This window comes from Ursus arctos, unplaced genomic scaffold, assembly GCF_023065955.2.
Source record: "Ursus arctos isolate Adak ecotype North America unplaced genomic scaffold, UrsArc2.0 scaffold_10, whole genome shotgun sequence".
Lineage (NCBI taxonomy): Eukaryota > Metazoa > Chordata > Mammalia > Carnivora > Ursidae > Ursus > Ursus arctos.
The window spans coordinates 67,480,753-67,508,202 of NW_026622764.1; the positions used below are offsets into that span (position 1 = coordinate 67,480,753).

At 38.1% G+C, this 27,450-nt stretch overlaps 1 protein-coding gene across 6 annotated transcripts in view; it reads left to right on the top strand.

The window, feature by feature from the left end:
- Positions 1-27,450, top strand: part of LOC113251236 (uncharacterized) — a 573,820-nt gene that overhangs the window by 263,451 nt on the left and 282,919 nt on the right. The window lies entirely within an intron of this gene.

A 27,450-nucleotide genomic window follows, 5' to 3' on the forward strand; every position in this document is an offset into this window, starting at 1 on the left:
TTCTGCAGTCAGCCTGATCTGAAACACATACAAGTTACTTCCTGGCCCAAAAAAGAGGCCCACCCACTAGTGAAGGACTTCTGTTTCAATCTGAAAATGGGTAAAAGTTTCTGCTTAGCTAATGACTAAGATGATAAAGGGCAGATGAAATTGTTAAAAGGGTCAAGGGAAAATATCCTTTGGCTATAACTGATTCAATCTTCTGTAAAATGTACTGAAATAAAAAGTATGCAATTGTGAGCAACTTTGGTTCAGAATTACTTCTTTCCTTGGCTTACCTGAGGGCTGTCTCTGACCTTTCTCCTGTCCCATGATTCAAATTACTACTCCATTAAAAAATTAAAAGAACTAAAGAGCACAGTAGCCTTTTAACCCCACCATTGTCATAAATATCCAGTATGTAAGGCCTTGTTCAAGTACAAGGACAACATGGACAGACTGAATTGTCTTACTTAAGAGCAACCAGTTAAAACAGAACAAATTTGGTGAGTTTCTGCTTGTGTTGACTTTTGGGGTTAAGGTTGTGTGTTCAACTTCCTGAGACTGGTGAGCCTTATTGAATTTGGTTTTTATTTATCTGTGAACATGCCTATATAGGCCTTCTGAGAACGAGCTCCCAATTTCCCTGTGTTATGCTCTGTACCCTATTTCTCTGTACCCTACTATAGCATAGTACCCTATACTATGGGTCACTCAGGTAACCCATGAGCCCAGCATTACCTCATGTTGCTGAGAATCCCCTAGCCCGTAGTCCGCATACCAAAGGTAAAGGAAATTGTTCTAGATCGAAACTGTCTTCTCTACCTCCCTTGAGAGGTATATTTTTGAAAGGTGTTTGTTAAGAAAGAAGCAGACAAGTGAGACGATTTGAATCTTTTGACACATTCACAGATCTCAGAGTACCAAAAGGATAAATTACTCTCCGAGACACCTATTTCTAAAATGTTGATAAACCAGTAACGTTAATATTTTGCTTGTCCAATCTTTGGTAACAACTTAGCATCAATATGCTTATTGGATATCAATAATCAGATAAGTAATTACCTATTTACTTAATGACTAAAAACACTAATTTACTAATCTAAGCCATTCTTGGAGGCAAAGTTACTTTATAAGCGGATTTCTAAGTTAAACTTTACAATTTACATAGAATAGAAAATAGTGTTTCTGATCTGGCAATAATTAATTTTGTGATTTATATAATTTTACATATGCTTTATTCATTAATTAGAATAAATGGGGTAAGTGATTTGAAGTATCACAGGAAGTGCTATACATCACCTTACATTTTCCTAACACTTTCCGTAACACTTTAGTCTAGATTGGCAAAGCATCTATGTACCAAGATTCAGCAGCTGACAGTTTGGCCAGATGTTTTGCTGCTGCAAAATGAGGGTCAATGCTTTCCAACATGCAATGCTTGGATTCTCACCCACCACTTCTCTATCTCCTTTATTCAGTCATTTTCCACGTTTTATGGCTTGTAACCAACTTGCAGTACCTTGCTTCCAAGAATCATACACTATTAGCGATGGATATGAATATGAACATGTGGAGCTGAAAGTAAAAGAATATGTTGTGTGTTTGTGTGTATGTATATATATATATATATATATATATATATATATATATATATATGCTGAAAGTAAAAGAATGTGTGTGTGTGTGTGTGTGTGTGTGTGTGTGTGTGTGTATAATGTGACAGGTCTGGGGGTGGGTGGTTGTTGACTTGTGTTCAGCTGTTGAATGACACCATCAGAGCCTCAGGCTCTTTTCACCTATATTTTCATCACTCTCAGTGTGGGAGCTTCTGACCTCTGGCTCGTTACCTCAGTGATATTTAAATACCTGCTCCAGCTTCAGCAAGGCAGTAGAGGGGATATAGGAGAAAAACAATGCCTGCTGGCTATTTTCACTGTAAACAGAATGCAAATGCCATCCCAGAAACACCAGCAGACTTCTGCGCAGATTTCCTTGCTTTGAACTATGTCATGATAACCTTTGGCTACAAAGGACACTGGGAAAGTGGAAAATAGAATTGTCACACTGGCCTTAGAGCAATCATTATCCATCATCTAGTGATGGATGTGTAATCTCCCTGAACAACAGAGGATAGATATTGAGAAGCCAATTGCCACCACAGTTTGTAGCTGCTCCAATTTCCTTGAGAAAAGGGGAGGCAAATTCTGTAATTCAGTGTTCAATGTATCTGCTCTTGATTTAGCCCCGCTGGGCAATGGGAAGCATTTTGGAGGAAAAGAGGGTTAGTGAGCTTGGTATTCTCTGTCTCTGTATCTGGAAATGAAGCCTGCCAGCTGGGGGTACAGAATTAGATTAGAAGGAAGACAGTTCAGGCTGCACAAGGCATTTGCAGTGTATTGGTGAGACAAAAAATTGATAAGGGTATTAATAAATAATTTCAATAGTGTTATGAGCTATGACAAAAATAAAGCAAACTAACAGAGTAGAGCTTGCCTGGAAGGGAAGTGGGAAACAATGATGAAACTGAGTATTTCAGACAGGACAGACAGGCAAGCCTTCCCTGGGAGGTGACTATTGACTTAGCACATGAGTTATGAGAAGGTGCCAGTTATGGAAGATCTGGGGGGGTAAGCATTCCAGGCAGAGATGATAAGTGCAAAAGTCTTAAGTTGAAAATGAGCTTGGCCTGTTTGGAGCAGAAGGAGCAAAGAGGAGAGTGGTAATGTGTATGGGAGGGGGGTGGTAAAAGAATAGGGAAGGCCACGTAGTATAGGGCCTCAGAAGCATGGTAAGGAATTTAAAGTTTAAGTGCAGTGAGAAACAGAACAGTGACATAATCTCATATGTGCAGTATATGAGCGGCATTAAAGCATTCTTGGAATAAATCAGAAATATGATACTGGTGTGGTAACTCCGATGTCCTGATGTAACTAGCCAAATTTGATTCACTGTTATTCAAAGAGAAAATGCTACAAAGAAGAAAAAAAAATAAGACATTCCTCATAGCTACCACCTCCAAAAACACAAATGTTCAACAAATATTTCTAAAATACTGATTAAAAGGATTGACAGGTTATTAGTTTGGGACATCCATGTGTCTTCATGCAGTGACTTCCTTTAGGAGATCTCTCAAGAAGTGCTACTTCAAAAATAAGTGGATGGGTGGACTTCTGGTTTCCAAGAACTTGGAAATTTTCACGTGAGTTCTTACCACCCACGTACATACATACACACACACACAGACACACACACACCCCACATACCACACCACATCACCTACACACACAGCTAAAGAAACTGAAAATCAAAAACTCTTCTTAGATACGCTAGAGAATTGCGGTTACAGGGCCAACCATTACTCTCAAAATCGGAGGGACAGACAGGCTGATAGAGAGACTCACAACTTAAGTAGAAGCCCAGGAGCAGAAATCACCACTGGAGCTGGTACTGAGATAGGAAAATTTAACCTTTAAGTGACGAATTGCTGGAGGCTCAGAGTAGAAAGATGGAGAATTTAAAACTCCAGGGGCCCGGACTTAGGAAGGTACACAGTTGCGAATTTTACCTCCAGGAGGCCTACCATATTCTCACAGTGAAGATTATAGAAGAATCTCCTCTTCTGGTAGGGTGAAGGGAAGAATAGCTACTTTGATATGTACACAGAGCATTCTTTTCTTAAAAAGGCCTGTCCTCAAGGGAAACTCTTTTATCAGAGCCTAACCAGCTTGGGGAAAGGGAAATATCCGACTGTAGCCCACTGTAGCTTTCTATGTAGGAGAAGGGAAGTACCCAACTCTTATATCCTCCAGTGTTATCTCACCCAAGGAAGTGTGGTTAGTGAGAAGCACATATGAAGGCCACAGCTCAGGGGCACACCCTCACTAAAAAACTGAAACCTAATCGGTCAGAGTATAGAACTAACCCCCTTCACACACACACATACACTTTAATTAGTACATCAGTAGGCTCCTGTATAATAATAGGAGATTACAATGGAAAGGACTGCATGCCTCATATTTAAGAAGAAATCTCAACGGAAACTAAAAGACAACAGGGAAGATGAAAACAAGGGTACCAGAGGGAAATTCAGCCTCTGACACCTGTAGTGACAATAAACACAGCCTAACTCCTACCTAAACATAAAACCTCACACTAAAGGCCCATTTGACCTCAATTCTTTATACCCAGCACATCATGTTCAGCTTGTCAATAAAAAGTTTCAAGGCATCCTAAAAGACAAAACAACAACAACAAAACTAAGCAAAGCAAAATAAAAAAACCCCACAACTTGAAGAGACATAGTAAGAACCAGAACCATACTGAGATATACCACAGATGTTGGAAGTATCAATTCAAGAATTTAAAACAACTATGATAAATACACTAAGGAAAAGTAGACAACATGCAAGAACACATGGGTGATATAAGCAGAGAGATGTAAAACTCTAAGAACAAATCAAAAGCAACTGCTAGAAATAAAAAACACTGTACTGAAAATGAAGAATGCCTTTGATGGTCCCATTAGTAGAATGGACATGGCCAAGGAAGGAATCAGTGAACTTGAAGAAATGTCAATAGAAACTTCTAAACTGAAATGCAAAGGGGAAAAAGAATGAAAAAGATGAAACAGAATATTCAAGAACTATAGAACAACAACAAAAGATTGAGCGCAATGACCATGAATAGAAAACTATAACAAAGATATAACTCTGACTATATGAATAATCAGTTTTTTTTTTCTGAGTCCTCATGCTTCATTGACTGTTAGACACACTTCTACAAGGCACTCCCCACCCTGTTCCTGAGCACCTTCTAAGAGGTTATAGGACATGTTAAGTGTTCATGTTTACCACTTATAGAAGGCAGGACAGATGGATTTTTACAAATCCCTTTTTCTCTCATCAAAGGAAATACCCCTGGGTCTTCTGCCTGCCTGTTCCTCTACACTTTATGCCCCTCTGTCCTGATAACCCCACTCCCTGAGAAGCTTGTCTGGGATACCTCTCCATGGCAAAATACACAAACCTTCACATTCCTTTTGATTTTTCATAGTGTTAAGTCTACAGAGGGATGAGTAATCACTTAAAACACCAACAGCTGAACCAAATAAATGCAGTGATATTCCACATTCATGGATTAGAAGACTTAATATTGTTATGACGTTGATTCTTCCTAATTTGATTGATAAATCCAGTGCAATCCCAGTCAAAGTTCCAGCAAGTTATTTTGTGGATTTCAACAAACTGATTCTAAAGTTTATATGGAGAAGTAAAAGACCTAGAATAGCCAACCGCAAATGCTGGCAATGCTGTAAAGCATCAAGAACTCTCATTTGTTGCTGGTAAGAACATGAAATGGTATAGTCACTTTGGAAGACAGTTTGGCATTTTCTTACAAAACCACATATACACTTAGCATATGATCCAGCAGTCACATTCCTTGGTATTTACCCAAAGGAGATAAAAACTTACGTCCACACAAAAACCTACACACAGATATTTATAGCAGCTTTATTCAAAATTGTCAAAACTTGGAAGCAATCAGGATGTTCATAGTGTGTGAATGGAAAAACTGTGGTACATCCAGACAATGGAATATTACTTGCCAATAAAAAGAAATGGGTTAACAAGACATGAAAAGATACAGAAGAATATTTTTTTTAAAAAGATTTATTTATTTGAGAGAGAGATCATGTACAAGTGGGGGAGGGGCAGAGGGAGAGAATCTCTAGCAGACTCCATGCTGAGCAGGGAGCAGGGACTTGATCTCATGATCCCGAGATCATGACCTGAGCTGAAACCAAGAGTCAGATGCTCAATCTACTGAGCCACCCAGGTGCCCTAAGATATGGAAAAATCTTAAATGCATATTGCTAAGTAAAAGAAGCCAGTTGTAAAGGCTACATTCTGTATGATTCCAGCTGTATGATGTTCTGAAAAATACAAAACTATAGAGTCCGTAAAAAGATCAGTGGTTCCCATGGGTTTGGCGGGGAGACAGGGAGAAAGGGATGAATAAGAGAAATATAAGGGATTTTTAGGACAGTGAAACTATTCTGTATGACACTCTACTGGCAGATACATATTATTATACATTTGTCCAAACTCATAGACCATGCATCACAAAGAGTAAATCCCAGTGTAAACTATGGGCCTTAATAATGATATGTCAATATTGGCTTATCAGTTGTGAGAAGATATATGGGAACTCTGTACTTTCTACTTAGTTCTTTTGTAAACCTAAAACTGCTCTAAAAATAAAGTCTATTGATAAAAAATAAATAAATAAATAAAACCTCCAAGCACTCCTCTATATGTTTTGCCAACTTATTAGCAGAAGCATGCGATTCTAGATTTCCTCTAGGTCTCTCCTTTGCCCCTGTCCTCCTTAGTTTTAAGCCATAAAACTCGATTTAGATCCTTTAGGGTTTTTTTTCTTTTTTTACATTTATGGCTTCAATTTCTTATCTTAGTTGTCCTTACCATAATACACAGTATGCTTCAGATGATCGTATGGTGGTCATATGTCTCTTTTTAGTCATAACTCTCTGTAAATGATGTCTTTGATAACGTAATTATAAACACTATTGGCTTAAAGCTTTGAATCTGTTAAATATAGATTCTAGAAGCTGTAACTAAATAATATGAAAACAAAAAACAAAAATTTAAGCCTCCTCTTTGAAAAAACAAACTATATAACCAGAGATGAGTATCACTTTAAGAAGAGAATCAGATTTTAATATGGGCAACTAAGGAGAAATCTCTTTAAATTTGAAAGTACTCTGTTTTGGAGGTGCTGTTATAAATCCTTCTGTGTACTGATTAGACAACTGAACTTAAAGCCTAGTAAACTCTCCAAAGAGTTCTGGTGAGATAAGAATCAACTGAAGAAACAGTCCCCAAAGCATTTGTGCCTCTGTCTGAAGTGCCTGCTTTCCTTCCATTCAGTGAAAAGAGATAAAGATCCATGATGTCATGAAGCTGTATGACAAGATGTTGCCTGAAAGTGTAAACCTTTATGTTTGTGTGGACAACATTGTTTGGAAAAACAGGTTAGGTAATTGCAAAAGGTGAGAAAAACATGCAAGAGATAGAGATAGTTCATTAATGGTATTTATTGCTAACCACACCACACATAACTGATCTTAGAATAAACTTGCTATGTTTTTAGAGTATTTTCAGTCTGTGATTTGGATCTTTGGTTCCACATCCACCATTAAAAAAAAATCAGTCTAATCTCTGATATTTGAAATAGGAGAGTCTCTGTTTTCTCACTGCTGCTGCTGGTCAGGATTGAGTAAACTGAAAATGCTTCTGATGGTTTGAAAATCTAAAACACCGCTCAGAACATTGTTCATTCTTTGGCACTACTGCTAGCCATTTAACAAGCACAGGAAGAGAATAAGAGGTTTTGGTAGTGATGATAATATGGACAGGTATGAAAGTACAAGAGGGGAAAGTGGAGAATCTTACTGCTTCCTCCCCACAAACGGGCCCCTATTCCAAGGGTCATATTTCTGCCACTAACAATCATTCTCATCAGACAAGTATAGGACTTTGATGTCATCCTCAAATCTTTTTTCCCCTCTCTGGCTTTCAGGTTCTTCTTCTCTGTAATTTTCTGGAAATTATAATCAAGATACTCCCAAAGGAACTATTGATTCAGTGTTCTTTGAACCTGCAGGACTGCAGCTTTGATCTGACACCCAATACAAAGGTCAATGAATTTCTGAGGTTAGAAATCAGGACCCACCATCCTAGGCAGGCCTAACTGAAGCCAAAGGAGAACTATCCCATGAGCAAAATTGCCTGGAAAGGACTTGAGCTGCCTATAATAAAATGCTGGAGTAAACTAAATAAAAGGTTGAATAAAATATGGCATAAGATTCTACAACAACAGTAAGACTTACTAGATTGGATCACTGATATTACCTCATAGCACACCTGGTAGCTACTCGGTCATTGACTTTTCCATTGTCTATTCATTCTGGTTTGCCTCAGTCTGTCTTATTGGCCACTTAAAATTTGCTTCTCACCAGGACTTCACATTGAGAGACTTAAATCAACTAGTCAGAAGCTTATGTGCTGCCTGTGTGAAGCTCCATTCCTACTAGCATCTCTTGCCTCAATACCTACTGTCTCAGTCCCTGCTAGCTTGCTTATAAATGGGCAACTCCCACTTCCGGTCAATCAACAAGCCATTATCTTGCATTCCTTGTCAAAATAGGAACTCAGGGACTCAATAAACATTCATTCTTTGGCCTTCATCTTTTTTCTCTTTGTGTCTATAATTCCTTTTCATCTTTCAAGTCCAATTTCTTATCACCTTGTGTCCAGACAGAGCTCTCTCAACTATTCTTCCTATACTTTAAGCTTTTCACTGTGCAATCTATCTAAAATAATACAGCTATTCACCTTTTTTGACTCATTGCCCCGTTCACCCCCTCCCCCCTGAATCTTTCCATGACTTTGTATTAATTGTGAGAGAGATCCAGCTGTTCTGCAGAGAATCTGGTTCCTACAGTCTGGCTCATGACTCCTGTTCTAGCATGATTTCCTTCATACGTGGACATAAACCCTCTGTTCCATTAAAACTAACCTGGTGATTTTAACCACTCAGTGGAAATGACTTATCCCCACTTTCCCCAGTCTACTCACTTGGCCAGACTAAATGAGACTCAAGAACTTGAAGGGTCTGATATATTTTCGTACTTGTAATGTAATATGTTAGCTTGCTATAATTTCCTGGATGCTGGTAGAAGACGCAAGACTCCTGGGTCAGAGACAAAGAACTTTATTAGTCACAGTAGTCAGAGTAACCAAAGTATAAGTACCAGTTTTAGAACTCCAAGTCCTACAGGGCAACACACAGAGGCCAGGTTAGATCAGCAGTCAAGGTAGATTGTATTATAAGAGAGGAACCCTTAAAAAAAAGAAAGAGGAACCCTGAGTTTAAGGAACCCAAACCTTTTATAATGGAGAATAATTATGCTAGCTGTTATTCCTGAGGACGACGCTGTCACTCTTTCAAGGCACTTCTCTGTGAAAATCCTTGAAAAGACAGTTCAAGAACAAAATCAGCCAATGCCTCTGCTCACAAGATGTGCAGAAACACGAGAGACCCATGGATAGATGTATCTCCACGAAGTATCTACTTCTTGAGAAAGGAGAAAGCTTCATTTGTTGGTGAAGTACACAAAGAAGGTTATAAGGGGTTCTTGAGTCAGACATCACCAATCCATTTAAAGCATTTAGCCTAATGCCTGGCCAACAGTAAGTGTTCAATATACGTTAACTATTATTATTTTAGTTGCTGTTCTTAAGTAACAGCAATAACTGATGATCTAATTTCCTACCCTCAGTCCCAGAACAGAAGGTCCTCCCAGTCAGCATCTGTCTCAAAATACACATGGTTGGTGATTATTATGGACCAAATTGTGAACCCCCAAAATACATATGTGAAAGTTCTAATCCTCAGGCCTTCAGAATGTAACTGTATTTGAACGTAGGCTCTTTAAGGAGATAAGTTAAAATGAGACATTTAGAGTGGGTCTTTCTCTAGTATGTCTGATGTCCTTACATATTTTAGGACCCAGACACACAGGAAGACCATGTAAAGACACTGGAAGAAGAAGGCCATCCATCTACAAGCCAAGGAGAGCAGCTTAGAAACAAAAACAAAAATAAAAACAACACTGCCAACACCTTGATCTTGGACTTCTAGCCTCCACAACTACAAGAAAATAAATTTCCTTTTTTTAAGCTGCCTAGTCTGTGGTCCTTTGTTACGGCAGCTTTAGCAAATGTAGTGATGAACAAAATATAAATGAACCCTCTGAGACCTGGCTTTGGCTGATTCTGGGCCTTGACCAAATAGTTGTTCCAGGGAAAACCTATGTTGAACATTATCTTAACAACCAAAGATATGCACCATGTAGTCCCACCCTTGGCCAAGACTGTTTCCAGTGTTCCTACCCACCCCTGCATGCACCCACCATTCCTGACAGCAAAAGCAGGGTAATTTCCCTTAGGAAATTACAACAGAGTTAGGGACTTACCTGACTATTTCAGCTTCTCAGGGAGATAGAGTCTGGTAGCTCTAAGAACTAAATTACCCTTGCAAATAATTTAGTAATAACAAGTACAAGGTTGTTACCTGCAGTTCAAAAACAAATTTGATATTCATTTTTCTCTTCTTTCCCAAGGCTAGGTAATTAAAAACTATAATCACATGTAAAAAAAAAAAAAAAGCAAACTACAGTTTTGCTTCGGATGTATTATCATTTGTGCCACTTTTAATCCCATGGCCTGCATAGTTCAGAATGCCCCCAAATTCCTCTCTTCTTATCCAAGATCTCCCCTTCCATCAAGGACTTGTCCTTAGAGAGAGTTCTTTTCGACATGAATTGTTATCATTATTGTGAGTTAATATGTTATGTGAGTTAATATAGCACACACTCTCATGCAAATTATTTTGTGGACAGCATCTCAGAAAGATTTTCAATTTTAGAGTAGTAGATTGCAGACCTCATTTTATAGTTTTTGAATTAATGGACTTGATTTTTTTAGAGCAGTTTCAGGTTTATAGGAATATTTAGCAGAAAGGTCAGAGAACTGCCATGTACCCTTCCTCCACCACCACCTTCTCCTATTGTTAACATCTTGCATTAGTGTTGTCCATTTGTTACAATTGATGAGCCCATATTGAGACATTATTATTAATGCAGGCCAATAGTTTATATTAAGGTTTATCCTTTGTGCAGTTCTATAGATTTTGATAAATGTATAATGGCATGTATCCACTTTTGCAGTATTATAATGAATAATTTCATTGCCCTAAAAATCCACCTAGTCGCCCCTTCCTCCCTTTCCTTAATCCTCAGAAACCACTGATATTTTTACTATTACCACAGTTTTGCCTTTTCCAGAAAGTCATATGGTCAGAATCATATAGTATGTAACCTTTTCAGACTGGCTTCTGCCACTTAGCAATATGCACTTAAGTTCCCTCTAAGTCTTTTTGTCACTCGATATTTTGGCCTCATTATAGTTTTAGCACAGGATTCTGCTCATGGCAAGTCCTCAATAAATATTTCCCATTGAACAAAACTTCATGGAAGAAGCAGCATTTGAGTTGATCTTTGAAAGATGAGCAGGATTTCTGTATGTGAAGGAAGATGCATTTCTGTATGTGAAGGAAGCTGGAATGCTGGGGAGAACATTAGCAAAAACACAGAAGTAATGTCCATGATTCTCTGAGGCTCATGCCCTTTGCCTATATTTCCCTCCACCTCCTCTCATTGCTATCATGTCATTTGTTCACTGAGCACCTGGCTTTAAATCCTTCTCTCTACCTCATGATTTGTTCCTTTTCCTGAATATTTTCAGCTTCCATGTGTTGATCCTGTTGGCATTTTAAAATTCTCATTCAACACCTGAGTAAAATAAGTCTCGGAGGAGTTGAGTAAGGTATCAGAGATCTCAGTAAGTGGCAGAATTGGTACCTAAACCTAGATCTTTCTGTCCCTAAATACCACAATGGCATTTTATGTCCCCAAGAGTTATGTCAACCCAGAGCCAGTGAAAATTCATTTGTGGCCCCGGTCAGTGCCTTGAATCAACAACCAGTGTATGATGCTGTTTCTCCCCTGGCCACAATATATAGGTCCTGGATCTAAGCAGTGGAGCTGGGCATGGCCACTCTTACTATCATACCTCATAGCACACTCTGAATTTTTGCTTTCTATTTCTGCAACCAAGCAAGGAATATTTCTACTAGGAAAACAACAACGATAGCAGTAAATTGGAATTAGGACTGTCACTTGGCTACTTGGCTTCTCATGCTCTTGAACCAATACACAATTGGGAGGTTGCTTTACTGGCTCTGGTAAATGATCTCACTTTTCAAGGGGAATCAGGTTGCTGCTACATAATTGTAAAGGGAAAACCAAGGCCGAAATCTAGGTGGTTTTTGTATCATAGGGAGGATGACTTCTTTTTTTTTTTTTTTAAAGATTTTATTTATTTATTTGACAGAGATAGAGACAGCCAGCGAGAGAGGGAACACAAGCAGGGGGAGTGGGAGAGGAAGAAGCAGGCTCATAGCGGAGGAGCCTGACGTGGGGCTCGGTCCCATAATGCCGGGATCACGCCCTGAGCCGAAGGCAGACGCTTAACCGCTGTGCCACCCAGGCGCCCCGGGAGGATGACTTCTAAAGGCAGTCTGGGAAGCATGGGTGTGGGGGTGGTAGTCTGGAGGATTTGAAGAAGGGAGCATCAGGTCTTTTTTCACTTCCCATCTGTCTCTGGTGGTGATAACATCCCCTACAGCAGCTGTGTCACCCTGTGGCTCCAGTTCTCGCTGACAGGCCCACCATGGTTTCAGCTTGCGCCAGTGACCCTGAACTCTGGACTCTGCTCATACCACTGCCTCACTTTGTCTTTCCAGCCAAGAGGTGGTAGTGGCTTCCTGCTATTGCTAATCCCTAGATGAGTATCATTGTCCTGTGGTTTGGCTTTTTAGCTCTTCCATGATTTATGCACCAAATTTCCTGTGTTAAATTTTCTTTGTTTTAGATATCTAAGGTGGTTTCTCTCTCTTTTTTTTTTTTTTATTTTTATTTATTTGACAGAGACAGCCAGTGAGAGAGAGAACACAAGCACGGGGAGTGGGAGAGGAAGAAGCAGGCTCCTAGCGGAGAAGCCTGATGTGGGGCTCGATCCCATAACGCTGGGATCACGCCCTGAACCGAAGGCAGACGCTTAAGGACTGCGCCAGCCAGGCGCCCCAGATGGTTTCTCTTTTTTCCTGGTTTTATCTTTTCACTTTTACAGACTCTTATTACTCTATATGTAATCTCTCTAGAAAAGATCAATGTCTCTAATGAATGTGATTACTACCTAAATACTGATGATTCCCAAATGCATATCTTCTATTCTGCTGTCACATCTGAGAGTTGGTGCCCTATATGCAAATGTCACTGTGAAGTTGTAACACTAAGTATGCTAGGTTATAATGAGGAAACAAGTGATCCTGATAGCTTACAATTTTTTTAAAAATGGTGTATTTTTTACTGACACTACATATTCATCTTGAGTAAGCTGTGGTTCTATATTGTTTTCCTTCTGGGATCCAGACCTGATGGCAAAACATCTGGGTTTTAAGCTTTATGCCTATAAGGTCCAAATGGCCACTCCTACATCTTGAAGCAGGGGAGGGGTCCACAGAGAGGGAAACTGAAGTATTTGCAACATGGTAACAAGCACTCACGTGCGGCATGGTCAGGTAGAACTTCATCATCCCCTACATATGTTCCCCCACCTGTGTTTCTATTCATAAATGTCACCATCATCCACAGTTACCTGAGACAGAAACCTAGGTTGATCCCTGGTCTCTCTCTTTCCTCAGTTTTTCTCAGTACCCTTACCCAATAAATCACCACATTCCACTGAGCCATTCCTAGTACTTCTCAAACCCATTTCTATTCCCATTGTTCAAATTCAGATTACCATCATCTCTAAATGGGTGTCCCTGCCCTGGTCTTGCCTGCCTTCAGTTGGTTCTCTGTAGAGTAGCCAACATGGAATCAAAAAGGATCCTCTTTAAATTTTGACTTACCCTGGTATTGAAGCAGTAAGTTACAACTGTGTAAGACATAAAGCCTTGGAAAGAAAGGGATGGTATTGTGGGAATAAGGACACGAAGAATTGATAATGCTGTGTTGAAATTGCTCTCCTAGAAATGATAAGAAAGAAGTTAAGGGATGTTTACATTCCTGCTACCGAGAGAGCACAGTAAGTCAGAAGTGCTGCTGGAGGCCAGCCAAGTGGGACCAAATTCTCAAGATTACAGATTATACAGTATCTTCTGTTGGTCATTACATTTACGGAACATGACCCTATATGTACTAATATCCCCACAGGATATAACTGAGTTCAAGGGTTAATAGTCTAACCATTTATGTTATAACATTTGCTGTACAAGATTATATTTTTTCACTCAAGCTATAAAAAGACTGATTTCTTCTGTAATTAATTTCAGCCTATTGATGCTGAGTGAATTCTTTGTTGAATTCACTTTTGACGACCTAGTCTATCTCTTTCTACATATGGATATCAGTGTATGTATCAGAGATATGTGTAACCAGTGTTATGGCTGGTTTGGCAGCTCTAATCCAAGTTTCCTTTCTTCCACATCAGAAAGATGTTTCTAAAGCTTATGACCATGATCATGTCATTTATATGTTTTAAATACTTCAGTAATTCTTCCTTGCTCTTGGGATAGAGTCAGAATATCTTAACCTGGTTTAGGAAGCTCTACGTATTTTGTTACTGGTTACTTCTCCAGTATTCTCTAGACCAACTGTTTCAGTTCCATAAGGATACTCCACTTTCTTTCTTTCCAGATCTTTGTATACATTGTTCCCTTGCTTCCAGTGACTCTTGCTGACCCCTAGCTACCCCAGTACTCTCTCCTCCCAAGTTCTGAGTCTGGCTCCCTCTCTGGTTCATCCTTTACATTTCTTTTTTTTGTCGTTGTTCAGTTTCCTTTTTTTTATAATAATATTTTTTATTATATTATGTTATTCACCATACAGTACATCCCTGGTTTTTGATGTAAAGTTCGATGATTCATTAGTTGCGTATAACACCCAGGGCACCATGCAATACGTGCCCTCCTTACTACCCATCACCAGCCTATCCCATTCCCCCACCCTCCTCCCCTCTGAAGCCCTCAGTTTGTTTCTCAGAGTCCATAGTCTCTCATGCTTCATTCCCCCTTCTGATTACCCCCTCTTTCTTTATCCCTTTCTTTTCCTACCGATCTTCCTAGTTCTTATGTTCCATAGATGAGAGAAACCATATGATAATTGTCTTTCTCTGCTTGACTTATTTCCCTTAGCATTATCTCAACTTAGGTGTCCCTTCTCCATGATCAGTCCCCTGGGCCCCTAGCCTGTGTAAAGTCCCTTTCTCTCTGTGCACCCAGAGTATCCCCTACTTGATTAGCACCTGATCACACCGTGTCCCATTTACTTTCCTACGTCAACCACTGCACAGTCAGAATAACAAGAACAGAGATTATGACTGTCTTAATAAAATTATAAGCATAGTACACATTACTAAACACATGCTACTACTGATTGTGCTAAATGCCTTAGGTGGCATATCTCATTCAATCCTCATAGACCTCATCAGCGTTCATTAGCAACAGTTAAATACCAAAAGAAAAGTTGAAGGTTGGGGGGCAGGGTGTGGAGTAATTCACAGAATCAAAGGAAAAGTTCAACAACAAAGTGGTGGTTGGGAATCAGGGAAGTCCTGGGAATCCAGGGCTGTATCTGCAAGGTGCTCCCCTCTAGAAGATGCACATCAAATGGTTACCACATGAGAATATCCCAACACTTCATGGAAGAGGGAGGAATATTTCTGTAAAGAAAATTCTTTTTAGCTTTATTGAGGTTTGACAAATAAAATTGTCATGTATTTAAAGTGTACAACATGATGATTTCATAGACATATACATTCTGAATGGGTTCCCACCATTGAGAGAATTAACACATCCATCACCTCACATATTTACCTTTTATTATTATATTTTCTGTTTTTGGTGAGAATATTTAAGTTCTACTGTCTTAGCAAATTTCAGTTATACAATAGAGTATTATTAACCCTGGCATTCACCTTTCTATTCTCCATTACTATGAGTTCTGTTTTGTTTTTTGTTGTTTGATTTTAGATTCCACATACAAGTGATGCCATACAGTATTTGTCCTTCTCTTCTGACTTATTTCACTTAGCATAATGCCCTCTAGGACCATCCATGTTGCAAGTGGCGGGATTTGCTTCTTTTTAAAGGCTGAATAGTATCCAATTCCATATGCCTGTGTGGATAGATAGATAGATAGATAGATAGATAGATAGATAGATAGGTGAATGATTGATAACATTTTCTTTATCCATTCATCCATTGATGACACTTAGATTTCCATGTCTTGGCTATTGTAAATATTGCTGCAGTGAACATGGGAGTGCAAATATGTCTCTTCAAGATAGTGACTTCCTTTTTAAAAATATATATGCAGAAGTGGGATTGCTGGATCATATAGTGGTTCTATTTTTAATTTCTCAAGTAGACTCGAAACTTTTTTTTATAGTGGCTGTACCATTTACATTGTTTATATAATACAGTGTACATAGGTTCCTTTTGCTCCACATCCTTGCCAGCATTTTTATAATAGACATTATGAAAGGTGTGATGTGGTATCTCTTGTGGTTTTGATGTGTGTTTCTCTGATGACTAGTGACATTTAGTACCTTTTCATGACCTGTTGGCCATTTGTATATCTTTGGAAAAATATTTATTCAGATCTTTTGCCCACTTTTTAATTGAATTATTTGATTTTTTTTTTTTTTGCCATTAGGTGTATATTTTTCCTTATATATTTTTGGTATTAGGTCCTTATTAGATTTGTGATTTGAAAATATTTTTCCCATTTCATAGTTTGCCTTTTTATTTTGTTGGTCTCCTTTGCTGTGCAGAAGCTTTTTTGTTTGCTGTAGTCCACTTGTTTATTTTTGCTTTCGTTGCCTTTACTTTTGGTGTGAAATCAAGGAGTTATTGCCAAAAACAGTGTCAAGGAGCCTACCTAGTGTTTTCTTCAAGGAGTTTTATGGTTTCATGTTTTATGTTCAAATTTTTAATCCATACTGAGGTGACTTTTGTGTATGGTGTAAAATAGGGGTCCAATTTCATTATTCTGCATGTGGATATCTAGGTTTTCCATCACCATTCATTAAAGACACTGTCCTTTCCCCTGTATATTGTTGTCTCCTTTGTCCAAAATTAATTGGCCATTTATGTGTGCATTTATTTCTGGGATATGTATTCTGTTCCATTGATCTATGTGTCTGTTCTTATTCTAATACCATTCTAGTTTTGATTACTATAGCTTTGTAATGTTTGAAATTAGAAAGTGTGATGCCTCCAGGTTTGTTCTTTCTTAAGATTGCTTTGACTATTCAAGGTTGTTTGTAGCGCCATAGGAATTTTAGGATTGTTTTTTCAATTTTTGTGAAATATGCATTTGGAATTTTTACAGGCATTGTGTTGAATCTGTAGATCACTTTGGGTAGAATGGACATTTTAACAGTATTGAGTCTTCAAATCCATGAACATGGAATACCTTTCTGTTTATTTGTGTCATCTTCAGGTTTTTTTTATCAGTATTTTATAGTTTTCAGTGTCTAGATCTTTCACTTCCTTGATGAAATTTATTCCTACATATTTTATTGTTTTTGATGCTGTTGTAAATAGGATTGAACTGTTCCAGCAGTTCGTTGTCAGTGTGTAGAAAAGCAACTGATTTTTGTAGGTTAATTTCGTATCCTGCAATTTTACATATTCACTGATTAGTTCCAGCAGTTCTTTGGTGAAATCTTTAGGGTTCGTCCTGTTCCTGATATTAAAGTAAAAAGTTAGATTTTCACTGTTGAGTATGATGTTGGATGTGGGCTTGTCCTGTATGCCTTTTATTATTGTTGAAGTACATTCCTTCTATAAAAATTTGTTTAGAGTTTTTATCATACAAGGATGTTGAATTTTGTCTAATGCTTTTACTGTATCTGTTGAGGTGCTCATATAATTTTCCCCTTTATTTTTTAATGTGGTTTATCACATTGACATATTTGTGGATGTTGAGTCCTCCTTGCATCCCTGGAATAAATCCCACTGAATCATAGTGTATGATTCTTTAACTTTTCTGTTGAATTCACTTTGCTAATGTTTTGTTGAGGTTTTTAATATCTATGTTCATCAGGGATATTAGCTTGTAATTTTCTTTTCTTGTAGTGTCCTTGTCTGGCTTTAGTGTCAGGGTAATGCTGGTCTCATAAAATGAGTTTGGAAGTGTTCTCTCCTCTTCTAATTTTTGGAAGAGTTTGAGAAGGATTGGTATTAAATTTTTGTAAAGACCTTATTTACATAGTGTGAGTGGAGGGAGGAGCAGAAGGAGAAGGACAAGCAGACTGTGAACTGAGCACAGAGCCTGACACGGGGCTTGATCTCACGACCCTAAGATCATGACCTGAGCCAAAACCAAGAGTCCAACACTTAACTGTCTGCACCACCCAGGTGCCCTAGTATTAATTCTTCTTTAAATGTTTGATAGAATTCACCAGTAAACCATCTGGTCCCAGGCTTTTTTGTTGTTGTTGTAAGGTATTTGATTACTGATTCAGTCTCCTCACTAGTAATTAATCTGTTTGAATTTCCTATTTCCTCATTATTTAATCTTGGTAGGTTATATGTTTATAGGAATTTACCTGTTTCTTCTAGGTTATCTAATTTTTTGATATAAATTGTTCATAATAGTTTCTTACAATCCTTAGTATTTCTGTGGTATCAGTTGTAATGTCTCACTTTTATTTCTTTCTGATTTTATTCAAGTATTCTCTTTTTCTTAGCCTAGCTAAAGATTTGTGAACTTTTGTCTTTATGAAAATCCAGCTTTTAGTTTTGTTTATCTTTTTTGTTGTCTTTTTAGTCTTCATTTCATTTATTTCCAGTCTGATCGTTGTAATTTCATTCCTTCTATGCACTTGCTATCAGGTTGTTCCTCTTTTTCTAATCACTTAAGGTATAATGTTAGGCTGTTTATTTGAGATATTTCTTTTTTCCTAATGTGTTTATTGCTATAAACTTCTTCTTAGCACTGCTTTTGCTGCATTCCATACAATTTACTATTTTGCATTTCCATTTTTCTTTGTTTCAAGATATTCTTTTTATTTCAAATTTTAAGTTCTTCTTTGACTCCTAAAATTCCACTTTCCCACCTGTTATTGATTTCTACTTTTATACCATTGTGGTCAGAAAAGAGTATTGAAATGATTATAATGTTCTTTATTAACACTTGTTTTGTGGTGTAACATATGATCTATACCATAGAATATTCCATGTGCCTTTGAAAAGAATGTGTATTCTGTTGCTATTACATAGAATTTTCTGTATATATTTATTAGGTCCATATAGCTTAATACATGATTTAAGTCCAATATTTTCTTACTGACTTACTGTCTGAATAATCTATCCATTGATGAAAGTCCAATTAAAGTTTCCTACTATTATTGTACTGCTGTCTATTTCTCCCTTCAGATCTGTCAATATTTGCTTTATATATTAGGTGCCCCACTTTGGATGCATAAATATTTACAAATGTTATATTCTTTTGATATATATAATGAACTTTTTTGTTATATAATGACCTTCTATGTCTTTGATGGAGATTTAATCCATTTACACTTAGAGTAATTATTTATAGATATGGAGTTACTATTTCTACTTTAATTGTTCTGGCTATTTTGTAGTTCATTTATCCTTTCTTCCTCTCTCATTCTCTTCTTTTATGATTTGATTATTTTCTGTATTAGTAGGCATAGATTTCTTTCTTTTTATCTCTCGTGTGTCTACAATAGGTCTTTGTTTTTTTATTCCTATGAGGTTTACATAAAACATCTTATAGCTATAACCATCTATTTTAAGCTGGTAACAACTTAACTCTGAACACAAAGTTCTGCATTTTTATACCACCTTCCACATTTTATGTTTTTAGGGGTTTTTAAAAAATTTTTTAAATTTATTTCTTTGAGAGAGAGAGCGAGCAGGGATTCTGATTTTTGAAGAAGAACAAGCAGACTCTGCACTGAGCACAGAGACCGACATGGGGCTCAGTCCCACCACCCTGAGATCATGACCTGAGCTGAAATCAAGAGTCAGATGCTTAACCAACTGAGCCAGTTGGGTGCCCCTGTTATTGTTTTTTGATGTTATAATTTACACATTTTTATGGTATATCCATTAATAGATTATTATAGTTATTTATAATACTTTTGTCTCTTAACCTTTCTACTAGAGTTATAAGTGATTTACCTACCACCATTACAATATTAGAATATTTTGACTTTAGCTATATATTTATCTTTACCAGTGAGTTTTATACTTTTATATGTTCTCATGTTACTAATTAGCATCTTAGATTTTATTCATTTATTTGAGAGAGAGAGAGAGAGAGCCTGAGCAGGGGAAGGAGAAAAGGGAGAGGGAGAAGCAGACTCCCTGCGGAGGAGGGAGCCTGACATGGGGCGGGGCTTGATCCCAGGACCCAGAGATCTCAACCCGAGCCAAAGGCAGATCAGAAGCCAGACCTTCAGGCAGCAGCTGGGAAAGTATGCAGTTAAACTCCTTCCAGGGAGAAATAGATACAAATATTTTTCCCTGCTCTTTCTTTTCTGAGTCCTGGGAGAATAGCTATTGCAAGTGCTCACATGTGTCCCCATTAATAACTGTTTCTTCATCCGCTACAGTCCTATAGAACTCATGAATGCATGCCCCACTTTGCTATCAGAGCTAGGCATTCCAGAGGCCTGTCTCTTGGTAGCAGCTGCAAAAGGCAGGATACCAGATGTGTGAACAAGCTCATTCCAGAGAGTTGCTGGTGATCTGGTTTTATTGTTGGAGTGAGCCAGAGGAAGAAGGTGGGGGAAATACCCACCAGCAATGTTAGAATCCCGGGAGGATTTTAGCCAGCAGAAAACTGAATGCTAATTAGAAAATCAACCTCCAGGCAGCATCTTGTAATGTATGCAGACTCCTCTAGGAAAAAAGCCTGGGGAGGTGGGCTTTTCTGTCTGTTCCTTCTGTACTGAGCTCTGGGGGTATAGCCACAATGAGTGCTTATGAACTCATTAAGAACTACTTCCTTGTTTGCTATAGTTCTGTGGGACTCCTAAACATATTGACTTTCAGGGCTAATGTTAAGGGGCCCATCCCTTGGATGGGAGCCATAGAAGTTGGGGATAAATGGACAGTATAAACCCTTTGTTCCTCAGGGAGAAGCTGGAAGTTTAGGGTTCCCTCCTGATTGTATGGTGCCAGGGCTGCAGTTTATGGCAAGGGTGTGTCTCAGCCTTTCCTACCCATTTCGATATGGTGCTTTTTCACTTGCCTGATGTGTAGGAGTCCCTCATCTAGTTTCTGGATTTCTGTCAGAGGGAATTGCTCCATTATAGGTGTGCATTCAGTATGTCTGTGGGAGAAGGGAAATTCAGAAGTTTCTATGTCATCACCTTGGTCCAGAGTCTATAAAAATTCCATAAGAAAGAAATAAGGCTAGGCACAGAAGCGTACTGACTGTAACAACCCCATGAGGTAGTCTTATTTGCTGACGACAAAATGGATGCTTTGAGAGATTAAATAATTTGTTGAGGTTGTGATTAGCAGAGCTAGACCTTAACCAAGTCTATCTGACTACAAAACCCATGCTTGCAACTAATATGTTATAATGATCTCTTCCTCACCCTTGCACCCTCAGTGACTGCTACAGTATTAGAATAAGGTGAGCATTCCATAAATATTCCTTGGGTGACTGAATGAAAAGATAAATAAATAAATGGATAAAAATATTGGTAAGTGGTCAAAAGTGGCTGAATCATAGGATGTGTGGAGATTTGTGTAGGTATATGAGGATGGAAGTACAGGATGGCCCTACACTTCTCTACCAGTCTTACTTCCCCACATTTGGCCTTCTCTGTGTCTTACTACCACATACCACAAATCTTGCCTCAATTTGTTTTACTTGTTTTTTGGCCGAGAATGCATCTCCACTTCCCACTGATTCATTTAAGCTCATTTGTGATTGAAACCTTCCTAAATATGTTGTTTTCCTAGATCTTCCTCATCTTTGAACCTGAAAGAAAGTTTTGCCTCTGCAACACTAATTTTATTGATAACACTGACTTTCACAGCTTGCTCACTGCTTAGTGTCTATTACATACTACACAATGCATCGCCCCAGTCGGATTAGCATCAGCTGGACAAGGACAGATAAAGGTTACTCCCATTTGCTGCCAAATAGTGAAAAACAAATTAAAGGTGCTCTATGAATAATTATTTCTTGATTAATTATTGAGGTATCTGTTAACAAATCAATAGTCTGTCTCTGGAAATGGCAAAGCTAAACTCCCTGGTTGTAAATCAATCAAACCATAATAATTTGAAGTTTGTAGATTCAGGACCTGGCGCTGCCACTGATTCACTGACCTGAAGTCAGATATTTATCCATACTGTGCTTGAATTCTGCCCTATATGCTGTGCATCCTTCCTGGATGGGAACACCAGAAGTCATGTAAAGTATTGAGACTCTATTAAAAACATATTTAAAAAGACAACTGGAAAAATCAGAACAAGCCACTACTTACTGAATGTCCTGACTAATTTGCTAGAAACAAGGAACACTCTCAACCTGTTCATTTCTTCCATTCTAATGTGGAACCATAAAATGCCTTTATAATAAATCTCTCTGATTCAGTTTGTCTTGGGCAGAATCCAAAATCCTATTTCTTTTTTCCGTGGTTTCCTAGCTTTCTTTCAAAGGATTATCTTTCTTTTTGTGAATGGGGCTTAAGATATTTTTTTGTGTGTGTCAGATGTTTTCTCTAGAGGATTTTTTTTATTCTCTCAGCAATACTGTACAGATTTTGACATTCTTCTTCCAAACATGTTAAATGATGTTTTTAGTAAGTACTTAGAGGGAGAGGCACCAGAGATTAACAGTAGGACAATAAATGCAGAGCAAAAATCAGATGTCTCAAATTTCCTTTCTTGAGAACAGATATTCTGGAACTGACAAAATGAAATAGAAGCTTATCGAAGGTATTAGGGAGTAAAGCGCGCGCACACACACACACACACACACACAAATTTAGACTTACTATCCAGAATAAGCATAGCTCTTAAATATGCTCCTACCCTAAAAACATTTTACAGGACAGTAAGTAGGCAGATATTACTGAGCATCTGTCTCAAGGCAGTAATTAAGGATCATCCTCTATTAACTTTCTTCACCTAGTCAGTGGTGTTTAGATGAAGTTTTCAGCTATTGTAGTATTAGAATTCTCCAGAGGGGCAGGATGAGAACGTTAATCCAATTGGGCTGCTGTAACAAAAATACCATGGACTGGGTGCCTCATAAATGATAGTAATTTATTTCTTACAGTTCTGGAGGCTGGGAAGCCCAGATCAAGATGCCAGCAGTTTTGGTGTCTACTGAGGATCTAGGGAGAGCCTGCTTCCTAATGCATAGATGTCATCTTTTTGCTGCATCCTAACATGACAAAGAGGCAAGGGAGATTTATGGGGCTTCTTTTCTTTTCTTTCTTTTTTTTAAATTTTATTTTAATGTTTTTTTATTATATTATATTAGTCACCATACAGTACATCCCTGGTTTCTGATGTAAAGTTCGATGATTCATTAGTTGCGTATAACACCCAGTGCACCATGCAATACATGCCCTCCTTACTACGCATCACCAGCCTATCCCATTCCCCACCCCTCTCCCCTCTAAAGCCCTCAGTTTGTTTCTCATAGTCCATAGTCTCTCATGCTTCATTCCCCCTTCTGATTACCCCCCCTTTCTTTATCCCTTTCTTCCCCTACCGATCTTCCTAGTTCTTATGTTCCATATATGAGAGAAACCATATGATAATTGTCTTTCTCTGCTTGACTTATTTCACTTAGCATTATCTCCTCCAGTGCCGTCCATGTTGCAGCAAATGTTGAGAACTCGTTCTTTCTGATAGCTGAGTAATATTCCATTGTATATACGGACCACAACTTCTTAATCCAGTCATCTGTTGAAGGGCATCTCAGTTTCTTCCACGATTTAGCTATTGTGGACAATGCTGCTATGAACATTGGGGTGCATATGGCCCTTCTCTTCACTACGTCTGTATCTTTGGGGTAAATACCCAGTAGTGCAATGGCTGGGTCATAGGGTAGCTCAATTTTTAACTTTTTAAGGGACCTCCACACTGTTTTCCAGAGTGGCTGTACCAACTTGCATTCCCACCAACAATGTAGGAGGGATCCCCTTTCTCCACATCCTCTCCAGAAGTTGTTGTTTCTTGCCTTGTCAATTTTTGCCATTCTAACTGGCATAAGGTGGTATCTTAGTGTGGTTTTGATTTGAATTTCCCTGATGGCTAATGATTTTGAACATTTTTTCATATGTCTGTTAGCCATTTGTATGTCATCATTGGAAACGTGTCTGTTCATATCTTCTGCCCGTTTTATGATTTGTTTATTTGTTTCTCGTGTATTGAGTTTGAGAAGTTCTTTGTAGATCTTGGATACCAGTCTTTTATCTGTAGTGTCATTTGCAAATATCTTCTCCCATTCCGTGGGCTGCCTCTTAGTTTTTTTGACTGTTTCCTTGGCTGTGCAGAAACTTTTTATCTTGATGAAGTCCCACAAGTTCATTTTATCTTTTGTTTCTCTTGCCTTTGAAGATGTGTCATGAAAAAGTTCGCTTTGGCCGATGTCGTAGAGGTTGCTGCCTATGGGGCTTCTTTTCTAAGGGCACTAACCCTATTCATGAGGGCTTCACCCTCATGACCTAATCACTTCTCAAAGGATGCACCTCCAAATGCCATCCCACTGGCGGTTAGATTCCCATAAGTGACTTTGGACACAAGCAGTCAGTCTATAGCAATGAGTGATTTCAACATCTGCAAGATGTTAAAGTGCAGCTCTGGCTGAAATCACTGATATGAAGAATGTTATTGAACAGAATACTGGACAAAACACAACCTGAGGAAACCTGCCTGTAACCATGAAACATCAAACCCCTCTGAGGTGTCAAGAATCTTTGTACATTAATACCCAGAGGTGATAACCTTCAGAGCATGGGCTTTCTCTTTATAAAAGACTCTAGAGATGAAACTTTGAAGGTTTCTAGACCCTGTGGGTTTAGCTGTCAATTTTGTGTATTTCTTTTCTTTTTTCTTCCATCTTCTTTAAGTAAACCCCCTGCTGCTATATGCTGTGAAAAGCTGAAATTTTTACTTTCAATCAGTTTTCATATATTAAAGCCATAAGACAAATGCAGGAATGGTGAAGTGCCTTTGAATTCCTTTTTTTGTGTAGAAAGTAAAGAAGGAGAGGAGAAGACAGAGGAGTGGTCTTATCAGGTACCTTGAAGGCACCAAAAAGAAATGGGCAGTTGACCCCAAGAGCTCCTCTTTCATTAACTCCACAAGGCAGACAAGATAGGGAGAAAGCACAGGACATTGGGTGATTTCAGGGCATCATTTATTGCAGGGGTAGGAGTAACAAAGATGACAAGGTAAACTAAAGGCCTGAAGGCACAACATTAGTGCTTTTTTTTTTTAAGGCATCATAAAATTTCCATTATGAAGATTAGAGCCAAAGCAATTTTATGAATTTTATGAATTTTACATCAGTATGCCAATTGGAGGTTTTCAGGATTAAAATATATAGTATTTCATGATATAGAATTATCAGGTTGCTACATCTTCATGTAAATATATTGAGCCTACAAAGCCATTTTCTATAATTTTGTAGCAGTCAGTGACAAAGGATATAGTTTAGAAATTTCAGATAATACATCCAAGAAGTTTAGAACTGCAAACATGCAGCTTTTCAGAGAGCAAATGAATGCACCTCTCAAAATTATTTTTGTATTTATTATTATAATTATCTCCAAAGAACTCTGGCATTCCTTCAGAAACACAAAACACAGGGCAACATCATACAGAGGATTCTTTGAGTGGGTTTGCAAGTAAGGGTTCTTGGGTCAAGAGCAGCAGTGTAGATCTGCACATTACCATAGTAGGGAAGATAAGGGGCTAGTAAACTCCATGTAGGCCATATTTCCTGGTAGGGTTCCTCCACAACAGAGGAAGGGAAGCTTCGTTAGTTACTAACCTTAGATAAGTTAACTATCCCCTGAAGCCCAGTTTTTCCCAGATATTAAATTAAGATAATAATAGCTAAGCTGGATTTTAAGAGGGTCAAATGAGATAATGTAGGTGAAAGTGTCATCTACACAATATTAGATGTGAAAAGACTAAAGATTAAAAACTCTGAACTGCTTCCACCAGGAAAGATGTGCATATTAAATAGGGAAGATAATGTATTTGACCCAGTGGGGAATCCTTTCCAGCACAGACTGAACATGAAAATTTCTCCCCACCAGAAGAAATATATGAGAAAAGGCCCTCAGTTGGGGTGATGTGGACAGAACACAAAAGAGAGAAAGTAGCAGAGACAGTCATATAGAAAAGTCATGTGTAGCTCATTTATAGCCACTGGCAGGATTTTTGCACCTTATATTAAATGAAGCAAACCTCATTACGGATGACATTGATAATGCTCCAGTACTTCATGTCTTTGAGGTCAATAAAGTAGAGCAAGGTGATGCAGAGGAGGAAAACCCTCTTTAACCTCTAGAACATAGAAATGCTGAATGTAATTTTTTAAGTGTTTAATATATAACTCTGCTCAAAACTAAGAAAGGAGCAGGAAACTCTAGGTCAGAATGATTAGTGGAAGCTGAAGCCAAATTGTTACCAGAAACAAGTTCCATATGTAGGACCAGACACGTGGGGACAGAGTTTTGATTCCAGCACATGTGCCCAAAATAGGATCCACGAAGGGCAACTCAAGTGAGAAAGTCAAAGGGAGTTGGCCTTCCCCTCAGGTGGATGAGACAGAAAGAGCCACTCATGAGAAATCTGAATCCTACTACCATGCCATACATCAGTGAGAAGTCTGAATTCACGGTTCTTCATGGTGGAGAGACACCAGGTGAGAACTTAACATAAAAGAGACATGGCGCAGGTTGAAGCCCCTTGGCTCCCAAATGGGCAAACACAAAACCACTCTGTAAGGAAGTTGCAACCAGTACACAGGAGGTTCCCATGAAAAACAACCCAACAAAGAGGCTTTCACAGTAAAAAATAAGTCTAATAAAAATTTTCAAGGTGACATGAGAAAGCAAAACAAAGAGAATCAGGAGAATGGACATTGCTGGAAGATGACCTTCACAAGAACTGAAGGTAACAGAACCATATCAAGGAGCATTTAAAATAAGTATGCCTAAAATGTTTTAAAAATAAAGAATGAAATATATTGACAGTATAGAGGATAAAAATGCAGCACAGGGGATAAAAGGAAACTGAATTAAGAACACATGGGGCTAAAAATTAAAAGCTTTAACATATGTTTTGGAAGAGTTTTGAAAGGAGAGAATGCAGAGAATAGGAGAAAGTTATATTTGAGGAATAATAGATGAAATTTTCCCTGAGCTGAAAAAAACAAAAACAAAAACAGAGGCCTTTTGTAAAAGCACATTGAGCAGGATAAAGTCAATACCTAGGAGTGAGACTATAAAACATGAAAGATAAAGACAAAATCACTAATGCTATTATAAAGAAAAAGATCACCTTCTAAGAAACATCAATTGATGTTTTAAACAATAATTTGTTAAAAGCAGCACATGGTTATCAGAAAGATAAAATAATATTTCAAAATGCTGGTGAAAAATGACTGTCAAACTAAAATTCTATGAGCAATTAAATATCATTCAACAATAAAGTCAAAATAAAGATATT